A 19,951-nucleotide genomic window follows, 5' to 3' on the forward strand; every position below is an offset into this window, starting at 1 on the left:
ACACATCTCTTCAGTTATTACGGTCAGAAATTGTTTTCCTCCGTTTATTCGTATACATCACGGAATGAAATAAAGGGGACGAACGATGAGCTTTTATCCTTCCGGTGTTTACAATCGAGACGGTAACAAATGTCTTGAATTACCAGCTCTGGGCGCTTTGTCTATAAATTGCCTTGTAATTCGCTCCGGAGCTGTTTGCCGAACACATTTTTGGGTCGCGGCGCACAACGAATATTTGCATTTACGATTTCGTGCGGAGCCGTCAGATGTGGCAACAAAAACTAAAACCTTCCGGTTTGTTCGACCAGCAAACCTACAGACGACCCATCCTCATACTGACAGAGTCAACAAGCATTATCGATCACCACTTGAACGTGCACCCCTACTGTGTTGACCCAACGCCGGTAAATGTATTGTTTGACGCGACCAAAAGCGCAAACACAACGTGCGTCAGTCACGAAGTCTTCAACAACATTATTTCCTTTTGTATATTGTATCTCGTCCACATATGTATATGGGGAGTGTGGATTGTTATTAAACATTATTAGCTGATTCAAAATTAAGTTAAATGGTACGAGTTTGGATTGTTTATGAAAACCCACGTTTAATGGCTATCACATGAGGGTTTGTTTGAGGAGTTGTTAACACTTGCCACAGTTTGCATTTAGGAATATGCCTTCTTTAGCAGGATTCTTCCAAACAAACTACTCAGGGTTCTCAGAATGGTCAAATCTACGTTTGTTTTGATATTGTTGCTGTAATAGATTTTTCTATTTCTTCTACTTCAGTCTGTGAAGCATCAGAATGACAATTCATAAATTAGAAGATATTCAATGATTGAATATGCACAAAATAATCTGTATCGTGATTATTATAAATCAATCTCGACGCAATTTTAGACAACTATAATTAATAAATCTAGTGGGGAATATTTATGTCAATGGTATCTGAACGGGATTTCACTGTCGTTATCAAATTATTACTTCTGCAACCAACCAACTTTATGATCGCACCGGCAGTTTCCGAACGATAAACTTTTTCGGAGGGAACCACTAATTACGTCGTAATGAACTATTGAATACGTCCAAGTTAAGACGTAATAATACGATGAAAGCGAAAATAATCTCGCAAGTTCCAGTTTGTGTTCAATTAAAAATATCTATATACCAGGAATTTAATATAATTCGCAATATATGAATGCTGTAACCATAGTTATGAAACTACTATATACTCACACTGTCCCACATAAAATGCAACATAGCTTAATAATTTTGTAGTTTTGCAAAGGAAAAGTTTTGCTTCGAAAAAAGTGACGTCCTTATGATAACCCTGAGTTTTTGGCAGTCTTAAGAGACACACAGGTAAACCAAAATGTTTCTGGTTCTAGATCTAGTGCTAGAAGGATTCTAGAATTAACACTAGACCGAGAACTAGAAACATTCGGATTTAGCCGCACGTCTCTCAAGACGGCTAAACCCGAATGATTCTAGTTCTAGGTCTTGTGTTAGTTCTAGTGATAGTGCTAGTGTAAAACTAGAATTTACACTAGACCTACAACTAGAAACATTCATTTTCATTTTATGTGGGACAAAGTAAGTATGTACAGGGTGGGCAAATTTGGGTGTTATTATAGGCTATCTCAGAAACTATAAGAGATACGAAAAAGGTAGGTGCAATGGCCCGGTCTCTTTTTTCGAGACTAACCCAATCCCGCAAACACCAAAACTCTATCTTCTTTTGTTTTTAAGTTATAGCCAAAAAGTCAAATTTTCGTGATTTCTAAAAATGCTCATATTTCGTTTATTTTTCAATTTACAGAAATGGGGTTGTTACGTTCTTAAGACACTTTTTTAAGTAGAATATACTGCCGTTGAAAAATTTTAAATATACTTGATGATTTTTGAGATACAACACAAAGTTGTGTTTTTTTAAATACAAACTATACTTGATTATGATGTTACTGAAAAGAGCATACTTTTAGCTTTCCAATGATGTATCGCATGTATGGTGTCTTTGCAGAAAGTAAGCGTTAATTTTCAATTTCAAAATAGTAAGAGCCAAATTATTCAAAATTTTGATTATAGTAGGCGGGTCCGGACAATAAATACTACCTAGTGGCTATAATATGACAGAATAAAAGTGGTTTTGTACCAAGGACAGTAGAATCTAACAGGACTGCTTCATCTATTGTATTTTTGTAGTCCACTACGGGTTGGTTGCCCGCACTTTACGTCACACTATTAGACACGCCTGGTAAATGTCTGTGTTTTTAGAGGTTATATGATAGACATTATTACGTCTAGGACGGAAAACTTCAAAAATAATATGAATACGTCTAGGATATAACCTTTAAAAATACACAGAAACGCATAGACCATCACAACAGATGGGCGTGGAAAATGGTGTGACGTAGTTTGCGGGCAGGTTGTCACAACAATGGACGTAGCAGTCCTTTGGTTTTGTACAAGGACTGTAGAATCTAACAGGACTGCTACATCTATTGTTGTGACAACCTGCCCGCAAACTACGTCACACCATTTTCCACGCCCAGCTGTTGTTATGGTCTATGCGTTTGCTGCGTATTTTTAGAGGTTATATCCTAGACGTATTCCTATTATTTTTGAAGTTTTATGCTTTTAGACGTATTAATGTCTATCATATAACCTCGAAAAATACGGACAGTTACCAGGCGTGGCAAATAGAGTGACGTAGACTGCGGGCAAGCAACCCGTAGTGGACTACAAAAATACAATGGATGTAGCAGTCCTCTTAGATTATACTGTCCTTGGGTTTTGTACTATTATTCAGGATAAAGTTGGTTTTGTACCAACGAATAAAAACTTTGAATAGTTAATTTAAATTTCTCAACATCTTATCCCTGACTTTGTTCACCAATAAAAAATGGTTAGCAAGTAAAGTTTGTTAATTAAAAATACAAGAAATGTATTAATTAATGAATAACTAAATATGGACAACTTCAGGAACTAAACAGTCACAAACTGTCATCTTCTTCTACTAAACTTACTGGTTGTAAGGTTAGCACAGCTGGGTATCAATGAATGAAATCTTCGGTAGTATCTTCCCAGTTTTCCCCAACCATGAGATTTAGAAGTTTTTTCATATTAGCAACCTTTTCTTTTGAAATTGGCTGAAATAGAGGAAGATTGGGGATCATAAACTGGGCAGCGGACTTTCCATTGAAACGATGTTTATATGAGATAATATGGAGCCTTATCTATCATTTTCAAAGATTAATTTTTTAATTTTATCGCTTTATGTAGTTAAAGATAATGAGGAATTTTTAAACGGGAAACTAGTTTCAAAAAATTCATGAATGAAATGATCAGTAAACTCACGTTACTTTAGTAACTAAGTGACATTTAACGTTTTCCTCGCCTACTATAATTAAAATTTTGAATATTAATCTTTAATATTTTAGAATTAAAAAATAACGCTTATTTTCCCCAAATACACCTTGCGTGCAATACATCATTGGAAAGCTTAAAATATGCTCTTTTCAGTAACACCATAATCTACTATAGTTTGTATTTAAAAAAATACAACTTTGTGTTGTATCTCAAAAATCATCAAATATTTTTAAAATTTTTCAACGGCAGTAAATTCTACTTAAAAAAGTGTCTTAAGAACGTATCAACCCCATTTCTCTAATTTCAAAAATAAACGAAATATGAGCATTTTTTGAAATCACGAAAATTTGACTTTTTGGCTATAACTTAAAAACAAAAGAAGATAGAGGTTTGGTGTTTGCGGGATTGGATTAGTCTCGAAAAAAGAGACCGGGACATGGCACCTACTTTTTTCGTATCTCTTACAGTTTCTGAGATAGCCTATAATAACACCCAAATTTGCCCACCCTGTACACCCTGGTTTCTATGGAAATATATTTTTGTATATTGCATCTTAAGTAAAATAAATTGTAGCATGTTTACCTAATTCCCCATTCTAATTATTCGCTCATTATTTAGTAAACTTTACCCTGGAGATTAGTTCAGTATTACATCGGTAGGTCATCTTTAAGTTAAGCTTATTATATGGTCGAAGCATACAACATTTACAGTGCTCCTGGTTCACTTCGAATACAGTCACGCGTCGAGCTCATAGCGTCACGTCCCCAAGCCCATATTGTAATGTAAACGTCGATATGTTTATACAACGGCGCGGAGTCGACTTCATACACCGGTCCCAGTGAAAACTCGGTCAACATAAATAGAAAACATATATGCACCGGCCCTTTTTACCGGAACACAACGCAACCCGAGTCGGGAACGGGTTGATGGCGCCTCGCCTAACAGCACATAAGCTTATTTCGTTCGCACCTAACGTCATCACGAATGTACAGAAGCCAAACAGCTATTTTCTCGCCGGGCGTGTCGGGAAAGAGTAATAAGCTTTCAACACAAACCAGCATTTGCTTTTTTCTTTCACTCAGAACGGAAAGGGCCATGATTAAATTCGCATTTGCAGATATTTTCTATCGTAACGTTACGGATTCATTTTTAACATACTAATGCAACTGATTTTATTTTCAACCACCACTATTTTACGTAAAAGGCATTTTAATCTACATTATGAATGTGATTGAATTTCGGTGTTGCGACTAACCTTCAATACAACGTTTTACCATTAAAACATCACAAAGTATCTCCCTAAAATCAGCATGATTTATTTGACGATACCCACGTCCCGCTTACGTAACAGTTTTCACACGTCTTCGGAACCGCGAAGCCGTAGAGACGCACCCGAACCGCAGATTAACTAAACTGACACTTTGCATAATTTATTGCAGACCATTCCGCCAGATTGTCACCTTTCACCTGTCTCGCTGAATCATCCGTTAACCTAAATTGTACACCCCCGCGTCACCCGCCCTAATCTATCCCGCTTGATCCTCATCCTATTTCCGGAGTTGGCCCAGTTTATGTGGGGATGTGGAATTTTAAAATCGATTTTAAAATTGACCGACATAATTGACGTAGGTGTAACACTTCAAAAGATAAACTCAACATGGAAAATAAATCTAGCCTCTGCCCACGGTAATGGTGCTGTCAAAAATATAACTTTCTAATTATTAGTTTTAATAGGATTTAGCAGCAGTGATGCGGACATTGAAATAGATGATTGAAGAAGGCTAAATTAGAAATTAAAATTAATAATAATGTTTTAATTCAATCGAATAATAATAATGAAAGTAGATAAGCGGATAAAGAGTTAGATAAAATCCACTCGTAAATTTAAGGTTTTAGGGAAAAAGCACGTTTTGACCTTACACTACACTAAAAGGGTGACGTAATGAATAGAATATTTACTGAAATTGCAAATCCTTGTAACGCTTTTTTGTTGCTTTATACGAAAAAAACTTTTTACGTCAACAATACTGCAGAGTATCAAATAAATATATTATTTTCAATTATTCTATCTCATACATGAAATTATGACCTATGCAAACTTAGCTATTTTATGCCCCTAATTAGATAGGATTTTACATGTATAGGCCAAAGATTAACCTTTCGAATGAAACATTGTTTATCAAAATCGGTTCTCTTATAAAAATACTGTACATGTAAAATCTTATCTAATTGGGAGCTAACTTCGCATATGCATACTATTTATTTAACATATCATAATAAACTGTGAGATGGTATACTAATAAAAATTAAATAAGAAAATTGTTTTATTTTCCTGTCATATATTAATAATGGCAATGTTATTAAAAGTCTCATTACCATCCGTACCACGAACCGTTGTTGGGTAAGAGGACTGAATTATCTATCACGGAGGCAGAGAGTAACCGACTCGCTCACCGTACATGATGCGAAGTTAAGCAAATATATCCGAGTCGTTTATCAACTTTTATAGTCGCGACGGCCCCCAGCGTGTATCTTAATTAGTTGGAAAACTTCTGCAATATATCCTGGTCTCCCGCTGAGAACGAGCTTCCCATCCGCGCCTCTAAAACTACCAACTACTTAATAAATACAATCAGACAAACTCCCTTTTGCGTATCCATTTGTTATAATTTTCTGTAGACGCGTGCGCCCTATGGTCGTTTTTTGATAGATGCACGCGTACCGTCTTGATACTAAAATTGTTATTTAGACATGTCACGGACTAACAAAGTTTCCGGCTTTCAGATTCTAGCAGCTCGCTCTTTAATTAAATTAGAAGAAGATGTACCACGAATAAATCTACCAATTTCAGTCGTCTTTAGTAATATGGATAAAACATAATAAACTATAAAATTAATTAAAGCGTCATTATGATCATAAAAATGAGCAATTAAATTTAATTAACATATCCGATAAAATATAAACTCAGTTGGAAAACTCTTCTGCAGCTATAGTTTAAATAAACAAATTAGCGTCCATCTATTCGTAAATATAAATTGGGCAATGCAATTAAAGCATTTTCAAAATGAATGAAAATTGGATAGCAAGATAATTTAAATACATTCCGGGTGATGCATTGATAGCAAGTTTTAAATACAACACGATAAATAAATAAAGTGATACAATTATGGCAATTAATCAATAATGAAAATAAAATAAATAGTTGAAAATGCTCTCAAAGGCATTATGCAAAACGTTCAATGAAAATTGTTTCATTATAAATTGTACCAATAATGTGTAACACTACAAAATGTGCATTACATGTATTATTTAAAGGTTACATTTAAATTATCTTGTTAACTTTTAACATCTTACACTTCATTGTTGTATATGAAAATCGCATAAATACCGAATCATGACATTATTATTGTTCAGCTTTAGAACTCAATCTAAGATGTAGATTCCGTTCATGGCCTAGCTACTAAATCTTGTATTTTTATATGATTTCTCATGTTTTATCTCATCGTATCTAATCTCAGCAGTATAGTCTTTTACAAGAAGTTTCTAATCTTCTCTGAACAATGTCTTGTCTTTTGGCACCAATACATATTTTTCTTCAAACAGAATCTAGTCTTTTTCTGACAGCATTTAGTGTTCTACAAACAACATTTAGTCTTCTGTTAACACTGCTAACTAACTAGTCTTCTTTCACCAATATCTAGTATTCCATTCTACCTACCTTTCTGCCAGCAGCGTCTAACCTTTTTCCAGCATTATCTGGTCTTCTGCAAGCAGTGTCTAGCCTTCCTTAACAGCATTTACTCCATTGTTTATAGATTTAGTCTGCTGGATGCGATGTATGACGAAAATTAAGTGAAATATCTAAGTTGGAGATTGTGCTCGCACAAGAGATCGTGCTTAACTTGACATAATGATGTATCTTGCTTACAATAGATGGTAACTATAGAAATTTGGATGTGAATAACCGTTAAACAACTATCCCTTTCTATCGCTAATTAATTTATTATGACGGTAATTTTATCAAAGATACTCTGTATGTAGTCTATCGACCATAGAGAACAGTATATGCACATTACCGATATAAGTTTACCGTGTCCGGTGTTGAGCGCTCGCCATTGTCCTCGTAAAGGCACCCGTTTATATTTAATTGGAACAAGCTCTGCGGTATTACGTGCCCATAGCATGATCCATCAAGCCATAAATGCAAAGCCGTGTTTCATTGGACAGGCAATGGAGGGACGAAACGCGGTATAGATTGAAACTATACATAGTTCCCCATATCACCAACTTAATAATGAAACAATGCTGGGCGCTAGACCTTCACCGAACATACAACATACGTTCCATTCACATTTATCGTACCCCGTCACGTGTTGCACACATGAGCAGTTTACGGCATTATTATAACCCTACACTCCGGGTTGAGTTTATCGTTAATAATTATCTAGCGCCATAGAAGTTATGGTTCCGTGCCGAATTTACTCGCCGAAATGCGGCCCATCAAAACTGCGGAAATTTACACTTTCCCCATATAATTTCTACCGAACGTGATGTCTGTTTTACGGCCAATTTGAAGATGCACTCGTCATTAAACGGCAATTGATGCTCGTTTCAGCTTACGGCTATCCATTAAATTAAGCGGCTACGTGAGAAACTACTAATAGGAGAATAAAGCTGAACTTCATTGGAAATTCATCACGACTAGATTTTAATGAAAACACTGAAATATGCTGATAATATTTAACTCTATTATCATACAGGTTAAATTGTATTAATGAAACAACAAACAATCAATACGTTCGTTCAGTTTGTACATTACCATTATAACGATCGCCGCGAGAAATTTGAATAATATTTCGGTAATTTCTCGTATAATCGACATTAAATTCATACCATAGTCCAGATTAAAATGTTAAAATATTCCGAATATAAATGAGGGTCTTTCCTCTAAAGCCCAAGATAAAAGTTTTTGATACTTTATGGGCTTTAATGTTAATATTGGTATATATTTTATTTAAAATTAAATTATTAAGATTATGTGTAGAAAGATTAGAAAGTATTATCTATACTTATAAACAGTGTCAAATGAAACTTATAATACTATAAATATATACTATATTTAACTTGAGGCAACCTATATACATGTAATATATTCGGAAAAGTTTTCTGTGCGAATTTCCTCGACCGGTCGAAACTTTTCTAATAATCCCGCTAGATGAAAATAGCCCGCGTCGGGCATAAATATGAACAGCGGCTAGGGAATAACAGAAACGCCTGAGGGAATCCCGTTTCGTGCAAACTCTGGAGTCAGTCTTGCCGTGTTCTTCTTAAACACGGGACGTCGCCGTCCTAACTTCTGAGCCGGATCCGACTCAGAAACCCGGAGATTATATTTAAAGCCTAGTTTAGTGCCACTTAACGTCATCCATAAGCTAAACCGATAGCACAGATATGAATCGCTAAGAAGCCGGCTATGAAGATAAAACTCGCCCAGGAAGAATTCCTGTCCCATAGATGCTAGAAAGCCGAGATAATAGTTTTGCTTTTATTATGTAACTCCACTAAGTGAGAAAATATTAGATAAAATATTAGTTCAGTTAAGGAAGAATAATTAAGAAAATTCTTTGAATAACATTTTTAAGTAAATTAATAAATGTGGTTTTATTAGAATATGTTTTAGTCTCGAGAGTATAAAATTTTCACGGCGACATCACAACCATTTGTTTGCTACTTTCCTAAATTACAGCTGCCGAAGAATATGGAAGTAGCTCGAGATAAAACTCTGCGACCCCTAAGCCGATGGCCAGGGGTTGGAGGTGAATGGGGTTCGAGTTGCCTGCGCCTGTGAAGCCCATTAAAGCATTTTCTGGATTCATCGAACAATGAACGGTGTCCCCGATTTTCATCTCCATTTTCTTACACATTGTTTTCATTTCCTCTCATGATCTTATAGTCTTACATTCTTACTACTACAACTTGTACATTTTACTAATAACACAAAGAGGTTTTTGGTTAATGTCTATAAGTACACGTAGCGAGGCGTATTGTGTCTTAAACATAATACCCTTTTAGGAAATTGTTTTTTTTTCTAATTTCGATCCTTTATAACACGCTTCCGCGTCTTTGTCCTCGACGATATTATCAGTGCAAAAACGAATTTACTTAAGAATGCGGCGCATTTAGATTTGCCTTTGCTGAAAACGCTAGATAGCCCTATTAAATTATTGGAGAACCCCTCTTCCTTCTTTAAGTGAAGACGTTCCGCTTAACTGCTTCCCTGTACTTTAGAAACAACGGCTTCTGTGTGTATCAAAGAGGAAAGATTAAATTAAATGAGAATTTGTACAGCATAATAATGTCCTACTTAACAATGAAAATACTTTACGAAAGTTGTACTGTTTTTTTTTTCTTGAAAAATAATAATCTTACACAAAAGTGAGATGGAATACTTGTCTGAATTGTAAATGTCTGTCATTTACAATTCTTGAGAAGTAATAACAGAGAACTTTTAGCTTAAATTGCTATTTATATCGTAATAGAATCCCGGATGATATTGATAATGTTATTTTAAGAAAAAACAGACTTTCATCATAATTTTTTCATCTCTACACTTCGCCTGGGAGAGGATGATAGAAGACGTCAGATTGTCACACGGCAGGTGTTCACTGCACTAGAGCCGGTTGAAGATATGCGGTAAAAGCATCGTTACTAAATAATGATCCCTTAACCTGTATTATTAACGTTTCCTTAATGTACCGCCTGCAATCTCCTTTCAGGAAAGATGGCACATTTATTCTTACGGACGGCAAGTAAACTTTAGGTATAGAAAAGTTATGGCTAAAGCTTCGAAGAAAATCGATTTTTAGGATATTGCTTCGAAAGAAATTACACATAAACTTTACATACGCCCTTTTCGTTTATGGGGTATAATATAATTAAGTGTATTAGATTTTTATTTTTGTTATGGGCAAATTTAAAATTGATAAATTGTTTTTTGTAGGACTAAATAAATAATCGTTTGATAAAAATTCATTACAAAATCATCACTAGGTCTACTTTAAATAAATAGGTTATATTTCACGACGTGCACCTTCATAAAATTGTCGCCATAAATCTTAGTTCTTTAGTAAATCGTGAGCGAAATCTCCTGCCGTTAGGCCAAACTGAGCGAGGAGCTTCGAACTGCATTTGCATACTGGTTGCCGAGAGGTGGATAGCTTTCATCCGGTAAAATATAAGTGGTTAATTAAAAACTTAGCTGCCAACTCAAACTTTTCCTTTAAGAGTGAGTTAGAACGAGTTGGAGTGGGGAATAGCGCCACAGTAATTTAATTCCTTGCAAAGTGCTTTGAAAATCAATATCAGTAACAAGTAATGTGTTTATGAAACATAAAAGCATTCGCAATATTTTATAGCGACATGAGGATATTTTATTTTAAAATAGATTTTAAATAGAATGTTACAAGTGATAATGAGGGTCGGTAAAGTTGCGAAACTACGACCTTACGATTAGCTCTTCAAATACAAATACGAAATATCAATGAGAACTGGAAACTTAAAGATGCTGATTAAATTTCCAATTACGAAGTTTTTCCCGGCAAGCATCGGGAAAAAGCAGAGGAGCGCGGAATTAAAACTAACTACGTTCGAATGTGCTTAATTTGAAAAAGCGGCCGCAAAGAGGTCGCGTAATGAAAAAAGTTTAATACCTTCGCGGGGCTCCGGGGCCGTACACCCACTTTCGCAGACTATCAGTAAAACGGGCGCAATATTCTTATGAATTTATATGCAAACTTGCCCGAGCGAAGGTCCGCCAGGATAGACTTCTCCGTTGGGACGCAAAATAATTAACCGCTTTATATTAAAATCACTTTTTAATGCGCCGCTATAAACAAAAGATTGTCTGGAATAAAGTGAATTTAAAAGAGAATTATTTACTTGGATGAAATTTTCACAGCATTTTATCATATACTTGCTTTTTGAATACTTTCGTTTTAAAGGTTTTTTTTTTTACAAATTTTTGAGTATTATCACAATAAATAATCGTACATTTAGACGGACTAGATGAAATTGTTACCTGTAGTACAGCTTACAGAGCGTAATAATTAAGGAAATCCATAGGGGTTTAACCACAATACGCTCTAATAAGCAGAAGTATCTCTAATTATACTCCATCATGCGGTCAATTAATTAGACAATCTATTTGTAGGTATCGTATTCCTAGATGAAAAGTTTATATTATAATCAAATCATTTCCAGGATTCCAACTCCACTGTAAACCATGTATCCTAAACTCCCCTATACTATTTTATCCTGGTGACCCTAAGTAGAGACCAGACACAATAGATGCCAAAAACACTCAAATGATGTCATGGATAGGAAAAGACCCAGGTGCTTGCTTCACTTTTGTTGCCACGATCCAAAGTCTTTTATGATCCTTCTACGTTCAATCATAGATGGCCATCGACATTACATTCTGTCGGCTGTATAATTCACTATTTCATTTTTCTCATCACTATTCATCGCTACTTATCACTCTTTCATGTAATACTACTGTATATTACTCAAAGGTCAGTAACGTTCAGTTTTTGAAGTCATGCGTTAAGCATACAATACTGAATAAAATGTTGCGTATAACCCATTAGATATACACTTGTATGTAGTTTTCTGACACTTCAATTTTCATAAGAACTATGGTATATAATAATCGTCAAGCTTTCAACAATAAAAAATTATAAAGATATATTTGAGTAAAGTTTGTAGTAATTCAACTAGAACGTTTCATAACATAGATAGAGTGTATTTTAACTTGAAATGAGTTAGGGAATCCATCTACTTTAGTTACGGGCAATATTTAACATTTTCCAACTATGATTACTGTTTGAATTCTGTTAAATAATATTAGTTCGAGAACTGGGGACAGCCACTGGTTGCATCGGATGTTGATTTAACAATAACACAAACAATTCTTGACGGTATTATGCACAGTAACTAGCCCACGGGACCCATGCACCGTAGTTATACACTATCGTATTACGTTTCGTATTATAATATAGTGAGTAATTGATGTGGAAAGCAACGAGATAATTACTCATAGATGCTAGAGGCGTTCTATTAATTCAAATGTAGTTACATTCACTGATATCGATTTGAAGATATATCCTCGAATTAATAAGATTTATTTTTGTTGCAGAAATTGGCATCGCTATTTAAAGTGGCGTCGTCATCATAATTGGTACGTATATTCTTAATCAATAAATTAAAATTAAACTAAGATTAGAACTAAAACTAGAACTAACACTAGAAACTTTCGGGTTTTGCCGTGCGTCTTTTAATAAAAGGTTTGACGTTTCGGATGCCATGTTGCAACCTTCTTCAGAAACTGGTTCGAAGTGACGAGATCAAAAAATCGGTAACTATATATAAGTCGGAAAAACTAATTAATAATCAGTTAACGCTAATTACAAACTAATTAATAACTAATTGCGTCGCGTCCGGTGTGAGGCGGGAAGAGGTAAGAGGTCTTCGTGTTCACCACCATCTTCCATGTTCTGCTAAGCTCCCAGCCATCCTCTCTGTTGACGTTATTTTTATGTCGGTGAATCTCTATGGCTTCTCTTGTCAGTCTTTGGTAGTATCTGTTGTCCCTAGCCAGCACCTTTGTTTGTTCGAAGTCTATTTGGTGCCCCTCTGCATGGCAATGTTCCGCAACCGCCGACTGCTGGATCTTCTTCAGCCTTACATCGTCCAGTTTGGCCAACATAAACCTTCCCACAACTACACGATAGTCGATAGACTCCCGCTCCTTTTAATGGAGTTAGTTTGTCCTTGGCTATCGGGAGTGTGTTCCGAATTTTGCTGACCGTGCCGTACCGCACTACGATGTCGTTCTTCTTGAGGTGCCTAGCAATTCGTTCCGTTACACCTGAAACATAGGGAAGACAGATAAATCCAAGTGGTTTTGTACTTACCGTGTCCTCTTTCTGCTTTCGCTGCTTGATGGCCTGGTTGATGTCCCTCAAAGTGTATCCATTCTTCTGCAGCACGCCTCGTAGAAAGTGTTGCTCCTTCTTCAAGTTCTCTCCTTCACATAGTCTCGCTGCTCGCTGAAATAATGTACGGATCACGGACCTCTTCTGTTGGGGATGATGATGTGAACATGCCTGTAAATACCTGTTGGTATGGGTCTTCTTTCGGTATACACCAAGTTCTATATCTCCATTTGTCGTCCTGGTGACCAACACATCTAGGAAAGGTAGTTTTTTTGGCAGTTTCTGTTTCCATGGTGAACTTAATCATAGGATGTTGAGAGTTCAAGTGATCCAAGAACTCTTGGAGCCGTTTTTGACCATGTTGCCATATCACAAACGTGTCATCCACATATCGGAGCCATAGTTTTGGTTTCCACTGGCTCTTCTTCAAAGCGTCCTCTTCGAATAATTCCATGTAGAAATTAGCTATAACTGGCGATAGTGGAGATGCCATGGCTGCCCCTTCGAACTGCTCGTAAAATTCTCCTTTACAGCTGAAATACGTCGACGATAAGCAATACTCCACCAGATCTGGCACGTATCCTGGTAAACCCTCCGGAATGAGTTTTCGGCGAAGACCCTCTACCGCATCCTTAACTGGTACCCTAGTAAAAAGGGATTCCACATCGAAACTTACCAACATATCCCCAGCATCCAGCTTTACACCTTTTACCGATTCCACAAAATGTGTAGAATCCCTGACATACGATTCCGTGTTACCTGTGAAGGGGGACAGAATCTTTGCAAGATGTTTAGCCAGCTGGTATGTTGGGGAGTTGATGGCGCTGACGATAGGGCGGAGGGGGACGTCTGGTTTGTGAATCTTCGGTAGTCCGTACATTCTTGGTGGTACCGGCGCCTGCACAAACAAACATTTCTGCTGTTCTGCTGGAATTCCTGTAGATTTTATCAGTTCCTTCATTTTTCTAACGATTTTGTCTGTGGGGTCCCTCTTGATCTTCCTGTAGGTGGCTGGGTCCAGTAAGTTCATCATTTTGTCGTCGCAATTAGTTATTAATTAGTTTGTAATTAGCGTTAACTGATTATTAATTAGTTTTTCCGACTTATATATAGTTACCGATTTTTTGATCTCGTCACTTCGAACCAGTTTCTGAAGAAGGTTGCAACATGGCATCCGAAACGTCAAACCTTTTATTAAAAGACGCACGGCAAAACCCGAAAGTTTCTAGTTTTAGTTCTAATCTTAGTTTAATTCACACCGGCCGTGAAAGCCTTCGTACTTATAATAAATTAAAAGATTATTATTCACCTTGTGTTTCTATTTATAATAATGCGCAAATGGAAGCAACAATACTCTTTCGTTTACATTTTATATTTTGTCCCTTTTCATTTTCCTTCAGGTTAAAGAACGAGTAATCTTGAATTTATGGAATGTGTCCCTTTTGGATCCTAAGCCGTCCCTTGCTAGTTATCGGGAGTAAAAGCACTTCGCTACAGAGATTATCGGCAACAACTCGGTTTCAGAAAACAGTAAACCGAAAATGAAATTATTTTTTATGAGGCGAGGGGTAAATCGGAAAATTTTCGCCCTACCCGCGTCCGGTTATAATCATAAAAAAAGGTCTCTGAAACCTTCAAATATTTTTATCGCTTGCGATCGGTTGTCCCACAGATGGTCTCCAAATGAATATTCGATATCTTTCTTTTTATTATAAAAAATATAAGTATATCAAATATATGAATATAAGTGTGAAAAAGAAATAAACTGAATCATATTAATTTTAATTCACTTTTCATGTTTCATCTACCAACACGTTTAGTAAATAGCAATTTAGTGAATATGACTTTCATAAACGAACTTTAAGAAATATGTTAACTTTGAAGCAACTAAGATAAACATCACAGTTTCTGAATTGCGTCCGTCGAAAGCATTAGCGAAATTGGTTGGGAACTGGAATCGTAGCATATGTCGGTAAACCTATTTAGTAAATTAGTTGAATTTAAATTAATATAAACTAAAATATTATTTTATTATAAATACTTAAAATCTTTTTATAGTCGTTAGCAGAAAACAGTCAAAAAAATAAAATGAAGAGGTTATAATCCATATTTGAATACGATACTCAATATGCAGCATCACAACATACAGATAAGGTATTCGATTTGCTGTACCAACTGGTAATAAACCGGTAAAATCGCAAAAACTCGATCGTTATCGACGGTTGTTATTTCGGATCCCTATTGACACCCATTACAACAGGATCGAACTCGTTTTCAAACTACCGAAATCGTTCGCGCCTGCGGAAAGTCCTGACAAAGTGGGGATTTAGGATGGTTTCTAAACACTTCTCCGACATCGAAAAGAACGAGAGCTGCGACGAAAAGAACTGAGGAGATGCGAACACCGTAAAACGTGAGTGTCGCATTTGCAATTTACGGATTTCAAGTAGATACGGATCTGAATGAAGTTAAGCAGTCATCATTTTGTCCGTAGACGGTTGCGAAGGATAAGGGAAAATCGACGTGCCGGTCTCTCATTGTGCGAATTTATCTCCCTTGCAACTGACACATTTCTCAAACACAACAGGTTCGTTCCCGTTCGGCGATAAAATCAATTTGCCGTGAACAATTTTTTGATGGACAACGTTATAACGATGACTGAGGACCTCTTACAAACATCATCGTAGTCGCTTATAACGCATTACACAATTTTTAAATACATATAAAACGAAATATAATATATTATTTTGGAATTATATAATTAGTGACAACAAGTTTCTAAATTATATCCCTTGGATATTCACGTAACCTTATTCCAATACCTTACCGGTTCAATAAACTGGTATCACCCTCTTCAACTAACCGAAATTATGCAAATAATTGAAATTTAATCCGCCGTATCTATTTCCCGGTACAATCCTTGTCGTCGTCGAAATGTATTTTGTCTCTGTTCGCCTTCTGAGGGTTCCGTTCTCTTTCTACAACGTAATTTTAAACTATACGAACTAAAAGGTTTCGTTCACATAGAATTATGATCGAGATTAGAATTCTCTACTTTGGATATTCCGATATAATAATTTTGCTATGGGTTGTTGGGTATTTGTAATTGATTACTGTTATGCACAGCAGCGATTACGATTTAATTGGATACGTTTTCTTGTTCTCTTTCTTTGCCAAACCATAAACCTTGATTATACTGCAGCGATTTCATGCAGATCGGTAGCTATTGATTGAATATTGATGCAACCGTAAACTATTTACTTTGTTAGTTCAAATTAAAATATATATTCTGGTAAATATATATTCTTTTTTAACACTTTGTGCTATGCGTACAATGTATTTTTGAATTGTTGAGGAAATTACTTATCAGTGTCAATTACCGATAGGACATCTCTAAAGATAAGATTCGCACAACCAGAGGCATTGATTAAATGTTAATTTTAGATTTGATCTAAGAATGGGATGTTAGTTTAGATAGGCAGTTGCTTTTGGGTGAGTTTATATCAATAGTAGCGGTATGTGTACTGTACAGAATAGCATAAGCAGGGTAGTAATGGAGGAAAGAAGTTGGAGCTCGGGCCGTGTCGTAACAACACTAGCAAAACCACAGTAACCAATTAGTAGAGATCAAGACGAGAACACTTGATGTACACAAACAACGACTTAAGTCCTTTTGAGGACTGCCTAAAAAAAAGGTAAGTACAGGGTGTCTCAAATTCGTTGTTGCATAGGTTATCTCCGAAACTCTCATTAAAGTAGTTTCAAAGTACGAAACGTCAAAGTATAATAAAACTTTTCAATGAATTTCGAAAATTTTGAATAATTAACCTTGATTGACAGCCGTAAACAAAACTAACCTTACCCAATATTTTTTTCCGGTATGATTGACAGATGAAAACAAAACTGACCTATCCTAACATTCCTTCACGCTTTAATTGGGATTTCTTCACGCTATAATTAAGGTACTAAAGAAAACCGACATTCCTTCACGCTATAATTGGAGTTTCTTCACGCTAGAATTGGGGTTCAAAAGAAAACTAACCTTACTCAACATTCCTTCACGCTTTAATTGGGATTTCTTCACGCTTTAATTGGGGTACAAAAGAAAACCGACATTCCTTCACGCTGTAATTGGGGGTTGAATAGAAAACTGACCTATCCCAACATTTCTCAATATTTTTGTCAGAGTTGATTGACATTTATAAACAAAACTTACCTAACTCAACATAAAAATGCTAAAAGTTCCTAGACTCGAGAAAATGCATCGTAACTCTTGACGGTGCTGTTAGTGCTGCTATTAGATCCTTGACCTAAGTTCTTTTGCTGTAAGCGTTAGAAGTAAAGCAACGTTTTACAGATTGAATGTATGCTGTAAACACTGGAGAAATGGATGGAATACGCAGAAAATAGAAATACTAACGAGCAAAGATGAAATCACATTCCTAGGTGGTAGTGTAGCGAGAAGAAAAACAAATAAGCTATATTTAGGAAATCCTGAAAAACCAGAACAACAGGAAGAAATCAGAAATAAAATTCTGCTTTCAGCAAGGAATACTCTATACTAGATTAGAATGTTGAATAAGAAAGTAGTAGATTATGATAACTTTTATGTACGAAGTACATAAAGTAAAAAGTCTTATTAGTTATATTATTTATATAAATTAAGCAATTTTGATAAACATTATTAATGACACAAAGATTTAAATAAAAAAGAACGAATATGTTTTGAAATAGTTTTCATTGTACAAAATAGCTTACATTTGCTGTTATTTACCACATGAAGTTGTGAATGGAATAGTAACTCTATGAATGTTAAAACGAAATGTCGTACTTACGTATGAGTTATGTAAATCTCATGTATCGATTTTCTCACTTATATAGCGTTCGTGTTTGTAGCCAATTCGTCAATTAACGTAATTAGCCGCCATAATGAAATATTTCTTTCTTCCCCAAGCATTTACTAATGGACCCTGCAATTATGTTTCCTTTTAAAGGAAAGGCTTATTCCAATTAATTGAGTAAACTCACGTTTGTAAAAACCTGCGAGGTTACAGGCTTAATTTCGATTGAATACAGAACGATACTTTTAATTATTTCATGGTAATTGAAGAAAATAGTTTTACGTTGTAATTTGTTAGATCGCAGTTTCGAAAGTTAAAAAGGTACCTATAAGGATATGCTGTGGATAAGTTCCAATTGAATTCTCAAAAGCTCATGTTGGAAACTTCACACTAAGGTATAATAGTTCCCTCTAGGACGAACAACTTACTAGTTTAAAGTTTTAATCATCCCGACTATTTTCGAACTGCTTCTAGAATCATCGCATCGGCGTCGTAGGCAAAGTTAGTCTGCAATCGAAAAGCAATTGATGAAAGGGTACCTATTCATATTGAAACTATTTATCATTAAAGGTTTTAAAATTGTTATTTCTTGTTTATTTTCTTATGTAAAGTTTTAATAAAAATGTAAAGCAAATTTTACCAGAAAGCTTTTCAATTAATAAGTAACTGACGTGTAATTTCGTTTTATATCAGAGTGAAGGAACGTCAGTGTTTGAGTATGTGAAACAGGGTATTAATCTCACTCGGAAAGTCGGTTCATTTATCCAGAGGCGCAGCTCTTGTCTGAGTCAAAGTTGCGTGCATTCGTACGCGCTACATGTTTACTCTCCAGAATATTATCCGCCGAACATATTGCCGTTTGCAATTTCGACGAACTGTCTGAGAGACGCGGTGCTGTGGGCTTCCGTTCAAAAGGCAGACGGACACTGTATATAAAACAAACTTAGATTTTGAAATGTTCCCTCGGCGAGCTCGCATCGTGGAACAGTTTGAAAGGGCCATTCCGTTTGCCCGCTGTAACGGCCGGATCTGAAACTTTTGATGTGTATTGGCCCGAAACATATCCGTTAAATTTACTTCCAGTCTCTGCGGACATATTGTATAAATAAGTTAACTTTTTCAACGATAAAAATTTGTTACACTTCCATTTACCGGCGACGAGTTATGTTTCGCCCAGAACGCCCGTTTTCTCCTAACGATATGTGCAAAACTTTGCTAATCTAAATAGTTCGAAAACGGGCGGAGAAGTCATTTGTTACTCAAAGCTTTGGAGACCCCATCGAAAGAGGAGAGGACCATTTCAAACCGACGAGATCGTCGTTTCCGCTAGACGCTCGACGTAGTCTCCAGTTTCTGCGACAAAAACACCCGACTATAAGAGGATTACGTTTCGAGTCGAATCCCCCGCTATTTGCTACTAATTGACTATCTAACGGAAATTCCTCATCCGGTAAATGCGATTTACATTTATCACATTGTCGCTTTCCTTATCCAATCCCTTTTTATGGTTACACACTCAATTGTCTTTCACCCATCGTCATTTAATAAAAGAATTAACTGGATTAACTTTATCGCAAACATTTAAATTCAGTGCTGTTCAAAAGTTCTATAAATATTGATTCATAAAACGTAAAATAAACGAATCAGTTCAAACAACCCTACTTTTTAATTAAATTTCATCACTACCAATTACATTATACATCAAGATTATCAGAGCTACACACTGTAAAATAAACACAAAAATTTGTTC

At 35.8% G+C, this 19,951-nt stretch overlaps 1 protein-coding gene and 1 long non-coding RNA gene across 7 annotated transcripts in view; one reads left to right on the forward strand and one right to left on the reverse strand.

The window, feature by feature from the left end:
- The window catches only part of LOC111427063 (tyrosine-protein phosphatase Lar), a 205,423-nt gene that overhangs the window by 79,939 nt on the left and 105,533 nt on the right, over positions 1–19,951 (forward strand). For all 6 annotated transcript variants that reach the window (XM_071193971.1, XM_071193972.1, XM_023062029.2 and 3 more), the window contains exon 3: positions 12,562–12,603. The gene's annotated coding sequence lies outside the window, so the exon portion shown is untranslated. The remainder of the gene's footprint in view (positions 1–12,561; positions 12,604–19,951) is intronic.
- Positions 1–19,951, reverse strand: part of LOC111427068 (uncharacterized) — a 49,363-nt gene that overhangs the window by 11,540 nt on the left and 17,872 nt on the right. The gene's annotated exons all lie outside the window — the stretch shown is intronic.

The sequence above is a fragment of the Onthophagus taurus genome, chromosome 2 (assembly GCF_036711975.1).
Source record: "Onthophagus taurus isolate NC chromosome 2, IU_Otau_3.0, whole genome shotgun sequence".
Classification (NCBI taxonomy): Eukaryota; Metazoa; Arthropoda; class Insecta; order Coleoptera; family Scarabaeidae; genus Onthophagus; species Onthophagus taurus.